Below are 13,199 nucleotides of genomic sequence, written 5' to 3'. Positions count from 1 at the left end.
CACATCCTGTTGATGCAGCCCGGTGGAAGCCGGCTCCCCTACATCGCTGTCACGTCAGAGTGTCAGATGGTACAGGCCCACTGAGCAGGGCCTGGCAGTTTGTCCGTGTCTCCTCTGCGCACCAGCACACGGCCATGCCTCATGACTTATCCTGAGGGTGAGCTTCCAGGCTCAGATCCTTCATCAGAGAACAAGACAGTCTGAGAGCCCGCCTGCCCCGCAGAGAGCTCTGCAGCCGCACACACTAGAAGGAGGACGCTTGTGAACGGAGAGATGGGTAGTTAGATTGTTTTTGGAGGCAAGGTCTCATCAAGCCCAGTGGGTCTAGACTTGTTATTAAGTTGAGGATGACCTAGAACTTCTTTCTGATCCACCTGCCTCTGCTTCCTGAGTGCTGGCATTACAGGCCTGTGTCAGCATGCCCGTGTCGGTGTGCATGGTGTCGAGGATCAAACCCACGGCACCCTCCTCCTAGGCAAGTAGTCCACCAACTGAGCTTACGGGCCCGTCCTGCAGAGTGATTGCTTGCATCTGCTAGTGAAGAGAAAATGCAGGTTGATATGTGGATTTAAGTGCTGGATCCTCCAGGATTCGTCAATGTGTACTGCTAGATGCCCAGAGTGGCCGGATTGTAGAGACAGGGCAATAGCTTGCCAGGGGTTCCTGCAGGGGCTTGGCTTGGGGTGGGGTGGGGTGGGGCTTCTGTTGAGTGGGGGTAACATTCAGCTGGGGAGGACGGATGTGAGTGGTACTTGCATAGGGTGCACAAGGCTTTGGTTCAGTTCTTAGTACTGCAAAACCACACACAAAGCAACCCCCGGATGGTAGCATAAATAATGGTTTCATAGCTTTTTTTTGGGGGGGGTTGTTTTGTTTGTTTGTTTGTTTGTTTTAAGACAGGGTCTCTCTGTGTATTCTTGACTGTCCTGGACTTGCTTTGTAGACCAGGCTGGCCTTGAACTCACAGAGATCTGCCTGCCTCTGCCTCCCTGAGTGCTGGGATTACAGGTGTGCACCACTTTGCCTGGCCTTGTTCTTTAGTTTTAAATTTCAATTTATTTAATCATGTCAGGAGGTGTACTTCACATGGCAGTTAAGAGCTTGGCTGCTCTTGCAGGGGACTGTAGTTTGGTTTCTTGTACAGTGTTGGACAGCTCACAACTGCCTATAACTCAAGGTCTAGGGGTCTGATTCCCTTTTCTGGCCTCCATGGCCATACACACAAGCACACATACAGGTAATTTAAAATAACTTGGAAAAAGAGCCCAAGTCCAGCGACGGCTATAGAGTAAAACTTCTGTTTAAAAAACAAAACAAACAAAAAAACCCTCGACGACAGCCAAATGGGATCGTGAGATAGTCTAGGGTTACAAAATCTGACTTGATGTATGTGAAATGTTAATATGAATAATGTCCACATGAACACAAACACAACATGAGACCAGAGCTCACACTGGCCTGAGACTAGCCGCTCCTCAGTGTAGATCAGCAAGGGACGCAGTGGATTGGGACAGAGATGAGTGGGGTGCAGAGAGCGTGCTCCGCAGTACCGAATGAGGTAAGCGAACAGCCTCCTGAAAAGCCCACTGGGAAACACTCCAGAGAACCCCAGCATTCTGGAAGATGAAAGAGAATGGGCAGATGGGCTCTCAGAGTAAATGACGTGGCTATATAAAGCCCTCAAATTGAGTATATTGAGAAGAACGTAGGGGATGGAGAGATGGCTCAGAGGTTAAGAGCACTGGCTGTTCTTCCAAAGGTCATGAGTTCAATTCCCAGCAACCACATAGTGGCTCACAACCATCTACAACGAGATCTGATGCCCTCTTCTGGCCTGCAAGCACAAATATGGGCAGAATACTGTATGTATAATAAATAAAGGAAAAAAAGAAAATGAAAAACATAGGTCCAACACAGTTCACGAAGGCATGGGGTGTCCCGTTCGACAGAGCAGAGGCTCCCGATGACCAGAGGTGCTCCCAAGGACACTGGACTGGGGACTAAGCAAACAAGTCTGTTTCTGAGATCAAGGCTGACACAGTGGTACAGGACCAGTGCTAACCTTAAGCTGAGCCTAGGAAGAGCAAGGCTGTACTGAGAAGTACTGTCTGTTTGAGAACCAACTCCTTAGACTCCAGCTTCCAGCCTGAGGCAGCAGTTGCACCTGCTCACGCTGTTGCTGGGTGCAGCGGAGCTGTGCCACCTGGCCTGCTTCTCCACATGAGCTGTTCTGTGTAGAGCTGTGCTTCCAGCACTCTGGGAGGTGTTCCTGAAAGCAGTGACTTTGTGTATTGACGAAAGAACCATTTTCCCTATCTACAAAGTGGATGTTAAAAGCCGGGTGTGGTGGCACACGCCTTTAATCCCAGCACCCAGGAGGCGGATCAATATGACAGGTGTCCAGGACAGGTAAGGCTGCACAGAGAAATCCTGTGTCGAAAAACCAAAAACCAAACCAAACCAAAACAAAGTGGATGTTAAATTTAAGGGAACAAAATTGTCACTCCAGCCTTGGGATTAGACAGGCCTGGGTTTTATCAGCGCCATGGCTGCTCCTTCCTTCATTTAGTGTTTTTTTCTTGGCCATAAGGCAGTGTCCTATGTAGGATGGTGAGTAGGACTGCCCAGTTGCCTGTCTCTAGGCAGTGGGCAGGTCATCTGTAATGCAGGAAGATGGAAGTGATTTGGAGATTGTGTAACCGGGAACCTGACCTACTTAGGAAAGCTCCTTCCTCCAGGAAAGCCAGTGCTTTGCTTTTTATTTCTGAAATGAGAAAGGGTCTTGTGTAGTTCTTGCTGCCTCTTAGCTTCCACGTAGCTGAGTCTGCTGGTGAACTTTTCATCCCCAGCACATGGCGGTGACAGCATTACCGCCACACCCTTGAGGGGACTTCTGAGCTTACGTTCTGCAGCCGAATAGTGTTAGTAAGGCAGAGTGTGAGAGAGAAGGAGCCTTTCATGGAGGGAGACCTGATGTTTTATGAAAGGGGATCACTGTAGACAGTGCAGGGCAGTAAGCCTGAGGGAGGTGTTGCCGTGGGTCCGTTCTGAGAGTGACTGGAGCCACCATAGAGTTTAAGTAGGAGACAAGGAATGAGATTCAGGGTTTTCACAAGGTGGCTCACATTGGAGAGGTAGGGTGTGGACAGGGCAGATGTCAGGAGGCCAACTCAGGGTCCTACAGCTGGAGAGACTGAGTAACAGGGAGGCGTGGCTAACAGGACACTACAGGTGGAACACTCCCCCTCCCACCCCAAGACATGGCTTTTCTATGTAGCTTTGGCTGTCCTGGAACTCACTCTATAATTCAGGCTGGCCTCAAACTCAAGAAGATCCACCTGCCTCTGCCTCTCAAGTGCTGGCATTAAAGGCACGGACCACCACTGCCCGACACAGAACTCTTTTTTAAAAAGATTTATTTATTTGATGTATATGAGTGCTCTGTTTTTGGTTTTTATTTGTTTGTTTATTTGCTTGCTTTTCTGAGACAGGGTCTCTCTGTGTAGTCCTTGACTGTCCTGGACTCACTTTATAGACCAGGCTGGCCTCGAACTCACAGAGAACCACCTGCCTCTTTCTCCCAAGTACTAGGATAAAAGGCATGTGCCACCATTGCCCCGCTTATGTGAGTGCTCTGTTTGCATGCATACCTGCATGCCAGAAGAGGGCATCAGATCACATGATGCTTGTGAGCCACCATGTGGTTGCTGGGAATTGAACTCTGGACCTTTGGAAGAGCAGACAGTCCTCTAAACCGCTGAGCCATCTCTCCAGCGCTACAGGTGGAACCCTTGGGGGGACAGCCAGCCAGAGGCTGCAACTAGAGGAGAGCCCACAGGTCAGAGATATGATTGATAGTGCAGGGGTTGGAGCATATTGGCTGAAATCCAATATGCAGAGTGGCATTTGAGCGGGTGGTACTTGTGCAGTAAGTACCACCTGTGCTAGTCACTGGGTCCAGACACTCCAGCTCTCTTGCTCGTCGCCGTCGTCCTCCTCCTCCTCCTCCTCCTCCTCCTCCTCCTCTTCTTCTTTTTTGGTTTTTCGAGACAGGGTCTCGCTATGTTAGCCTTGGCTGTCCTGGACTCGCTTTGTAGACCAGGCTGGCCTCGAACTCACAGTGATCCGCCTGCCTCTGCCTCCCTAGTGCTGGGATTAAAGGCGTGCGCCACCACACCCGGCCTCTTGCTCTTCTTTTAAGGCTGCCATAGGAGCTCAGATGCCTGGGTTAGTGGAGGTGCCACATCGGCCAGCGTAGTCTTGGCCTGCGACAGTGGTGCTTGGGGAAGCCTCTGTGCTGCTCTGGGCCCAGCGGTCCTGTAAGCAACGGTGCTTACTATAGAGATTAGGCCCTACTTCTCCCCTTGTTGGGTTTATGTTTAATATTTATTTATTTATTTAGTGACAGGATCTCTGTATACCCTGGCTGTCCTTGAATTCACTATTGTAGACCAGACTGGCCTCGAGCTCACAGAGATTCTGTCTGCCTCTGCCTCCCCGAGTGCTGGGATTACAGGTGTGCACCACCATGCTCAGCTGTCAGGCCTAGTTTTTATCAGGTGAAAAAGCTAAGAAGGCATGAGCTGGGCGCATGGAGGTATGTGCCTGCGCCCCAGCACTTGGGGGTGGGTGTTAGGCAGAAGTTCAAAGCTATCCTTGTTTATTATATAGATACTTTGAGCTCAGATTTGGCTACATGAGACCCTAAGGAACTTTTAATAAAGGAAAAATTGATTGTACCTGCTAGGGGTCCTGTGTACCTGCTGCAGTGTGGGACACTTAGGACTGCCTTATTTCCTTCACACAGACAGGAGGCAGAGCGTCTAATGAGGGTTTTACTGGCAAATTACCCATTATTTTACTTGGTAAACTAGTAAACACTTTCAGAAATTGGAAGGCACTTAAAGTCTTTGTGGAATACCAAATCTGTATTCCTCTTTATTTATTTAGAGACATGTAGTGAGAATTTTGGTTTCTTTAAAAACAGAGATATTGTAAGAATATATTTTTGTTTTAATTCCAGCTGTGGGGACATGGGGCTGCTTTGCAGCAGCTGACTATGATTTGCCTCGTGCTCTAGCAGAGGTGAGATTTTGCCAGCTGCAAATAGTTTCTATGATTGTGTGACATTAGGAATTCTGGGGACTTTTTAGAGGGCGTATACATCAGTGCAAGGACCCCAGGGTTGGGGTGGGTTAGTTAGTTGTTGGTTTTGGTTTATTAACTAGTTCTGTGCAAAGAAGACACTACATATTCTGACAGCAAAGATCAAACTTGCCCCAAGGAGCTCAACTCCCCTGGTCAGCAGGAAGTAGTCTAACAGTTAAGGTTGACCCTTTTCCTCCTTTCCAACTCCTGACTTTATCAGGGATCTCTTTCCTTTCCTCTCCATCCTTTTTTTCTCCCTTATCTAGCATTAGGGGCTTGCAAAGGTGGAAGAAAAGGCATATCGAACGATGGAAATAGTCTCCTATTGTAGCCCTGGCTATCCTAGAACTCACTATATGGACCAGGCTGGCCTTGAATTCATGTCCCACCACACCCAGTATTCCTATTATGAAAGGCTCAACCTTTTTCTTTTTTTTAAAGATTTATTTACTTTTATTATTATGTATACAGTGCTTTGCCTGCATAAATACTTGTAGGCCAGAAGAAGACATCAGATCACATTGCAGATGATTATGAACCGCTATGTGGTTGCTGGGAATTGAACTCAGGACTTTTGGAGCATCTGACCTAAGACCATGATGGGCCAGAGACAGATGGGGATTCGACTACCTGCTGAGTCATTTGTACCTCTTGGGCTTTGTTTAAACCTAAACCTCATGTTAGTACCCTGAAGATAGATGGGTTTGAAGTTGCTGGATGCCTTTTTTACGTTCCTCTTCCCAATGTGGCCATAGTGAATAAATCCCCCTTTCCCCACATTACTAGCCTTTAACTGGGACATGAACACAGGCAGGTGGTTGAGCCCAGGCTGTGGCTGACCCAGCTGGACTTTTCTGGCAATGAGTGGCCTCTGGGCAATAGCTCGGATTCCTCCTGCTGGTCCCTCAGGTAGCCTTGTGACACAATGGTCATGACCTTTCTTTGTCAGGCTAAAAGTGCTGTCGCCTCTGCAGGTTTGGTTCCCTTTCTCTACCCACTCTGACCTCCATCTCCTTCACTTGTTTACTAAGTTATTTTATCCTAGCTGGAGTGGGTGCATCTGCCTTGTATCAGAGTCCAGGGGAAAAGTGAGGTCTTCTGTTGTTGGGTGTCCACCAGTGAACACCGCGAGAGCATGGGGTTTGTTTTGGTTTGGTTTGGTGTTTTGACACAGGGTTTTTCTGTGTAGCCCTGGCTGTCCTGGATTCACGGTGTAGACCAGGCTGGCTTCGAACTCACAGGGATCCACCTGCCTCTGCCTCCTGAGTGGTGGGATTAAAGGCGTGCGTCACCACGCCTGGCAAGGACATGGGAAGCCAATAGAAAGTCTTTATTAGCTGGCTGGTGACAACACTGGGCGATTGGGAATCCCAGTGTAACCCTGAGTCTTTCTCAGGGTGAGCTTTTACACACACACACACACTATTCTGGGTTGACATACTTCAGGTAACAAGAACACTTAGCCGGAAGAACTACAGAAAAGTAAATTTAGAGACTTTCCCAGAACTATGGACGTTGATGGACTAGGTTCTGGCAGGTGGTGCTGTCTACATGCTGAGTTTTACAGCCTGAATGACACTTCTGTCATGGGGTTAGTTTGGTCAGGTCTAGGGGCCTGTCATGCTTTCTGCTCTTCTGACTGGTGAAAAATTAACAAGCCACACAGTACCTGGATGTTCTTGGTGCCTTAATTCTTGATTTGTATTTCGTTTTGTTTGAGAGAGGATCCCATGTAGCCTAGGCCGACGACATACTCACTATGTATGTAGCCTGTGTCTGCTTGAGGCTCTGCTTCCCTAATGCTGAGATTACAGCCATGTGCCACTTCTTTATCTGGCTTTGGTGCCTTTTTTTCTTTTTAATAAAACAATAATATATAATAATTATTATAATTGTGTAATAATAATAATAATAACCAGTAGTAGTAATAGTGTTTTTACATGTATGTCTGTGTATCAAGTGTATACCTGATAGCTGTGGAGGCCAGAAGAGGGTGTTGGAGCCCCTGGAGTTACAGAGGGTTATGAACTGTCATGTGAAAAAAAAAAAAATGAACTGCCATGTGAGTGCTATGGGTCCTGGGAATTGAACCCATGTCTTCTGGAAGACCAGCTAATGATTTTAACTGCTCAGCCATCTCTTTAGCCCATGGTGATGACATTTTTTGAAAAACTTCATTTATTTATTTACTTTACATCCCTATTGTAGCCCCTCCCCCTCCTCTCTTCCAGGTCCCACCTTTCCACCCGCTTCTCTTTTTCCTCTCTCCCCTTCTCCTCAGAAAAGGGGATGTTCTGCCGGGCGTGGTGGCGCACACCTTTCATCCCAGCACTTGGGAGGCAGAGGCAGGCAGATCACTGTGAGTTCGAGGCCAGCCTGGTCTATAATGCGAGTCCAGGACAACCAAGGCTACACAGAGAAACCCTGTCTTGAAAAACCAAAATGAAAAAAAAAAAAAGAAAAAGAAAGAAAGAAAGAAAAGAGGATGTTCCCCCCTTCCAACCCAATCTGGCACTTGAAGTTGTATCAGGACTAAGCACATCCTCTACCCCAGAGGCCTAACAAGGCAGCTCAGCTAAGGGAAAGTGGTCAAAATGCAGGCACCAGCGTCCATGTCAACGTCGGCCCCACTTTAGTTGCTAGGGCACCCTCATGAAGACGGAGCTGTCCATCAGCTACAAGTGTGCAGGGGACCTATTGGTGGGCCAGTCTCTGAGCCCCCATGGTCCTCAGCTAGCTGACTCTGTTGGTCTTCTTGTGGAGTTCTTGTTTCCTCCAGGTCCTTTAACCTTCCCCCAGCTCTTCCACAAGACTCCCTGAGCTTCTCCGAATGTTTGGCTGTGGGTCTCTGCATCTGTTTTGATCTGCTGCTGAGTGGAGCCTCTCAGAGGACAGGTATGCTAGTGTCCTGTCTGCAAGCATCTCAGGGTATCATGAATCGTGTCAGGGGTTGGCGCTCTCCTGTGGGATGGGTCTCAAGTTGGGCCAGTCATTGTTGGTCCCTTTCCTCCTCAATCTCTGCTCCATTTTTATCCCTGCACACCCTGTGGGGTGGTTAAATTTTGGGTCTAAGGTTTTGTGGATGGGTTGGTGGGTGTTGTAATTTTTTTTTTTTCTGAGGCGGAGTTTCTCTGTGTAGCTCTGCCTGTCCTAGACTTGCTTTGTAACCCAGGCTGGACTTGAACCCACAGAGATCTGCCTGCTACTGCCTCCTGAGTGCTGGGATTAAAGGCATGCGCCACCATGCCCAGATAGGTGCTGTAATTTTTTTTTAGATGTATTTATTTATTATGTATTCAGTACTCTGCCTGCATGTATACCTGCAGGACAGAAGAGGGCATCAGATCTCATTATAGATGGTTGTGAGGCACCATGTGGTTGCTGGGAATTGAACTCAGGACCTCTGGAAGAGCAGTCAGTGCTCTTAACCTATGAGCCATCTCTAGCCCAGGTGCTGTAATTTTTAAGGCTCCTTAAAGGAGCCATTTCTGGAGAAAACCGTTAAGTTTACTCTGCACTTGACTCTATTGCAGACTAAGAAACATTTTATGGATGATATTTGTGAATTGAGAACCATTTTTTTTTAAAAATATGGACACAAAATTATTTTGTTTATTTAACAGAGCCAGTATCAAATAGCAGTAAGTTATTTCATAGCTTATATTTCTAGTCCTTAGGAGGTATAGGCAGGAGGATCAGAAGTTAAAAGGCCTGTTTCAACTACAGAGTAAGTTCGAGGCCAGACTGGGCTACATAAGACCCTGTCAACTCCTTTCTCAAAAACATAGTCTTGATGCCTTGGCTAAGTAGGACTGAAACCAACACAGTTATCCTGAGCTTTCTTAGGTTTCACTGTAGCAAACCTACTGTGTTGTCCCTCATGATTAGCTCTGAGGAGATGACTACCCTTTAGAAAGCTTCTGTATCATTCTCTGCGGGCTAGAAGGGAATTCATCAGTGTTCTCTAAACACCTCCACAGTGTCTGTCAGGGCTCCATTCTGATGCACCCACTTCAACTTTATTCTTTTTTTCCCCCTTAAGATCTATCTATCGCCGGGCATGGTGGCACATGTCTTTAATCCCAGCACTTGGGAGGCAAAGGCAGGTGGGTCGCTGTGAGTTCGAGGCCAACCTGGACTACAGAGCAAGTCCAGGCCAGCCGAGGCTACACAGAGAAACCCTGTCTCAAAAAAACCAAAAAACAAAACAAAACAAAACAAAAAAACCAAATCTATCTATCTATTTATTTATTGTTTTTTTGAGGCAGGGTTTCTCTATGTAGCCTGGGCTGTCCTGGACTCGCTTTGTAGTCCAGGCTGGCCTTGAACTCACAGCGATCTGCCTGCCTCTGCCTCCCGAGTGCTGGGGTTAAAGGCGTGTAGCACAACACCTGGATTGCTTGAAAGTTTTTTATGTCTGAGTATTGCTTGCATGTGTGCATGTGCACTGTATGTGTATCTGATGGTCAAGGAAGCCAAAAGAGGATATTGGAACCCAGATCCCTTGGAAGAATAGCAGGTACTTTTAACCACTGAGCCATCTCTCCAGCTCCTGAAAGATCTTTCAATCTATTTATCATCAATCCATCCACCTGTCCATCTGCCCATCTGCCCATCTGTCCATCTATCCATCCGTCCATCATCCATCCATCCATCTTCGTGTGTGTATTTGTCTGTCTGTGTCTGTGTTATGCTCTGTGCATGAAGGTATCACTGAAGACTCGAAGGTGCATGAATCCCCTGGGGGTAGAGTTACAGACAGAAGGTGAGGTGGCAAAGGTAGCTCAGTGGATAAAGGTGCTTGCTGCTGAGCCCGGCAGTGAATTTGATCTCCAGGGCCCAGATGGTGGAAGGAGATAGCTGATTGCTGAAAGCCTCTAACGTGTGGTGCTATGGCATGTGTATGCACTCACGGGATGTAATTTAAAAGGTGAAAATTTAAGGGAGGTTCTGGATGAGGCTCTCAGCTGCATTTCCTGTTGATAAGAGAAACCCTATTTTCTGCTTTAGGACAAGTGCTGACCACTTTGTAGCTTAGTTCTGCTGAAGGACAGGGACAGCTGGGATCTTTCAACACCTGGGTGCAGATGGCTTCTTCAGCGCGTGATTAGCCTCTTTCCAGGCCCCGGACTGGCCTTTGTCCATGTAAGACAGTGTTTTATCCTCACAAAGCCCGATTAGTTCACCCTCACAGGCAGTCGGCGTGGTGTGTCCCTGCCTGGTGATTCAGGAAGCTATTTTTGTACTGAGAAAAGCTGAGCTGAAAATGAGCACATTCAGTGTTGGAAAGCCTTCCAGTATTTAGCCTACCTGTCTCACTTTCAAGTTTGAGTTCAGTAATAAATGCATACTACCTTTAAGTTGTCAAGAAAATAGACATCAGAGTTGCTCTAATGGTGTCATTTCCTCCACCAGCACCCCATAACTTCAGTGTTGTTAGCATCTTTGTTTTGTGTTTACAGAGCCTGTTATTATTATTATTATTATTATTGTTGTTGTTGTTATTATTACATTTTATTTTATTTACTGTGCGTGGTACTTGTAGAAGTGAGAGAACAACTTTCAGGAGTCTCCTTCCACTTTGCAGGCCTCAGGGTCTGAGGTGTGGTTGTCTTGCTTGGAGACTAGCGCCTTTATTGCTGAGCCACCTGACTGGCACCTAGGCAAGTTTTTAAAAAGTAAGTGTTTCTACTTATCTGAGAAATCTCCTTGGTTTTCTTCTGTCTAGTTTGTTTGCTTGGATAGTCAGTTGTCATTTCTCCTCCCTCCCACCCCCCTTCTTTCTCCCCCCCCTCCCTCCCCCCTTCCTCCCTCCCAGGTTTCTCTGTGTAGCTCTGGCTGTCTTAGAACTCACTCAGGAGACCAGGCTGGCCTTGGTCATGTGCCACCACTGCCTGGCTTTAGGACAGTCTTACTCTGTAGCCTTTGAACTTCATGTGCTGGCTAGTTTTATGTCAGCTTGACACAAGCTAGAGTCATTTGGGAAGAGGGACTCTGAGTCGAGAAAATGCCTCCATAAGACTGGCCTGTAGGCTAGTCTGTAATGCATTTTCCTGGGTGCTGTAGGAAAGCAGGCTGAGCAAGCCTTGAGGAGCAAGCCAGTGAGCAGCACTCCTCCATGGCCTCTGCGTCAGCTCCTGCCCTGATTTCCCTGGATGATAGACTACAAGCTCTAAGGCGAAGTCAGCCCTTTCGAACCAACTTGATTTTGGTCATGGCGTGTCATCACAGCAATAGAAACCTAAGACATTTCTGTCAATAAACAACACCAGGGGAGTGGAGATCTTGCAGTAATCAACAGATCTGATATTTGATGTGACCAGGAGGATTTAGATGTGCTGGTCCCTTCCGGTCCTTGGTGGGTACCAGGTTGGTGCAGCACAAGGTGTCTGTGGTGTCATGAGGAACAGAAGGACACTCTGCTATGTGCATGTTTAGCTGCTTTGGCAGCTTGGTAGAGGGAAGAGTGGGTGTAACAAGATGGGCTGGCTACAGGCTTCGTGGTGTTTTTGTGCATCCGTGCGTGCATGCATGCATGCATGTGTGCCCACCCCTGTATTTACTTTGTACTTTGAACTTCCTGGTTCTTCTGTCTCCACACCCCTACCCCCACCCCCAGTGCTGGGATTACAGGCCTACATTATCATTACTGGTTTCACAGAGCCCTGTGGGCTAACCCAGGGCATTGTGCAGGCCAGGCCGACACTGCTTGCTGAGCTGCCTGTACCCCAGCCCTTCAGAGCAATCTTTAGAAATCACCCACAGTAGAGTGTTTCTCCTGCCCATGCTGATGTCGTGGGGAGGTTATGGGTAGGAGAAGGGGGTCCTCAGGGACTTTTAGCTTCTAGTTAAATACATCTTGTGGAGGATTTTGATTTACTCATGACAACAAAATCCAAACACTGGGATGCCTTTTCCTTGCACTTCCTTTCCACAGAGAGCTCTGGCACTCAGGGAACCACGGCTAGTACACTTATTTGGTCCCTTCACTCTCAGGTTCGTGAGCTGTGTTTTAGCTTCTGTAGTAGAAATGGTGTAAGTTCTGTTGTTTTCCTGTGGCGTTTCGTGTGGCTAGCGTGGCTTCCTCTGCCCCAGAGTCTGACTGTCCTTGTAGAGTCCTGGGCTTTGCTTTTTAATACTTTGCTTTTTTGCTCTGGTTCATGTTTCTTGGCTGATTTTTCAGCTATGCTGGGGTTTGCAGGAAGGGGTAGAGTGTTACTTCTCAGTCTCGTACTTCTCTAAGATGCCTGCCAAATGTAGCGCTCTGGGTTTGAATAAATTAGATTGTCCTTACAGCCTTAGCTCCATGGAAGTTGATTTGTGTGTGTGTATGTGTGTGTGTGTGTGTGTGTGTGTGTGTGTGTGCGCGCGCGTGTGTGTGCGTGTGTCTGTCTGTCTGTCTGTCTGCATCTGCCTCTGTGTCTGCGTTTGTGTCTGTGTGTCAAGGTTAGAGGATACTTGTAGAAGTTCGTTTTCTTTCCATCATGGATGTTTAGTACCTTTACCCACTGAACTATGTGGGTGCCTGAATACGAACAATGTTTTTAAAAGTTAAAATGGAATTTAGGTCCTTCCATGTAGCCCAGGCTAGTCTCAAACCTCTCTTCCTTTTTTTCTTTTTCTTTTCTGGGACAGATTTTCTCTATGTAGCCTTGGCTGTCCTGGACTTGCTTTGTAGACTAGGCTGGCCTTGAACTCAGAGAGATCCATTTGCCTCTGCTTCCCAAGTGCTGGGATTACAGGCGTGCTTGCTTGCTTGCTTGCTTGCTTCCTTCCTTCCTTCCTTGTTTTTCGAGACAGGGTCTCTCTGTGTATCCTTGACTGTCCTGGACTCGCTTTGTAGACCAGGCTGGCCTCAAACTCACACCGATCCGACTACCTCCGCCTCCCGAGTGCTGGGTTTAAAGGTGTGTGCTACCACTGCCCGGCTCTTTTTTTCTTTAAGATAGAGACTCAGTGGGTGTGGTGGCACATCCCAGCACTTAGATGCCAGAGGCAGGAGGATCTCTCGGAGGAGTTGAGACCAGCCTGGTCTACATAATGAATTCCAG

At 47.6% G+C, this 13,199-nt stretch overlaps 1 protein-coding gene across 2 annotated transcripts in view; it reads left to right on the top strand.

Moving 5' to 3' along the window:
• The window catches only part of Rab11fip3 (RAB11 family interacting protein 3), an 82,650-nt gene that overhangs the window by 10,765 nt on the left and 58,686 nt on the right, over positions 1 to 13,199 (top strand). The gene's annotated exons all lie outside the window — the stretch shown is intronic.

This window comes from Acomys russatus, chromosome 25 (assembly GCF_903995435.1).
Source record: "Acomys russatus chromosome 25, mAcoRus1.1, whole genome shotgun sequence".
NCBI lineage: Eukaryota > Metazoa > Chordata > Mammalia > Rodentia > Muridae > Acomys > Acomys russatus.
Note: the sequence above shows the minus strand (reverse complement) of the source record. Positions and strands in the feature narration are given on the sequence as shown.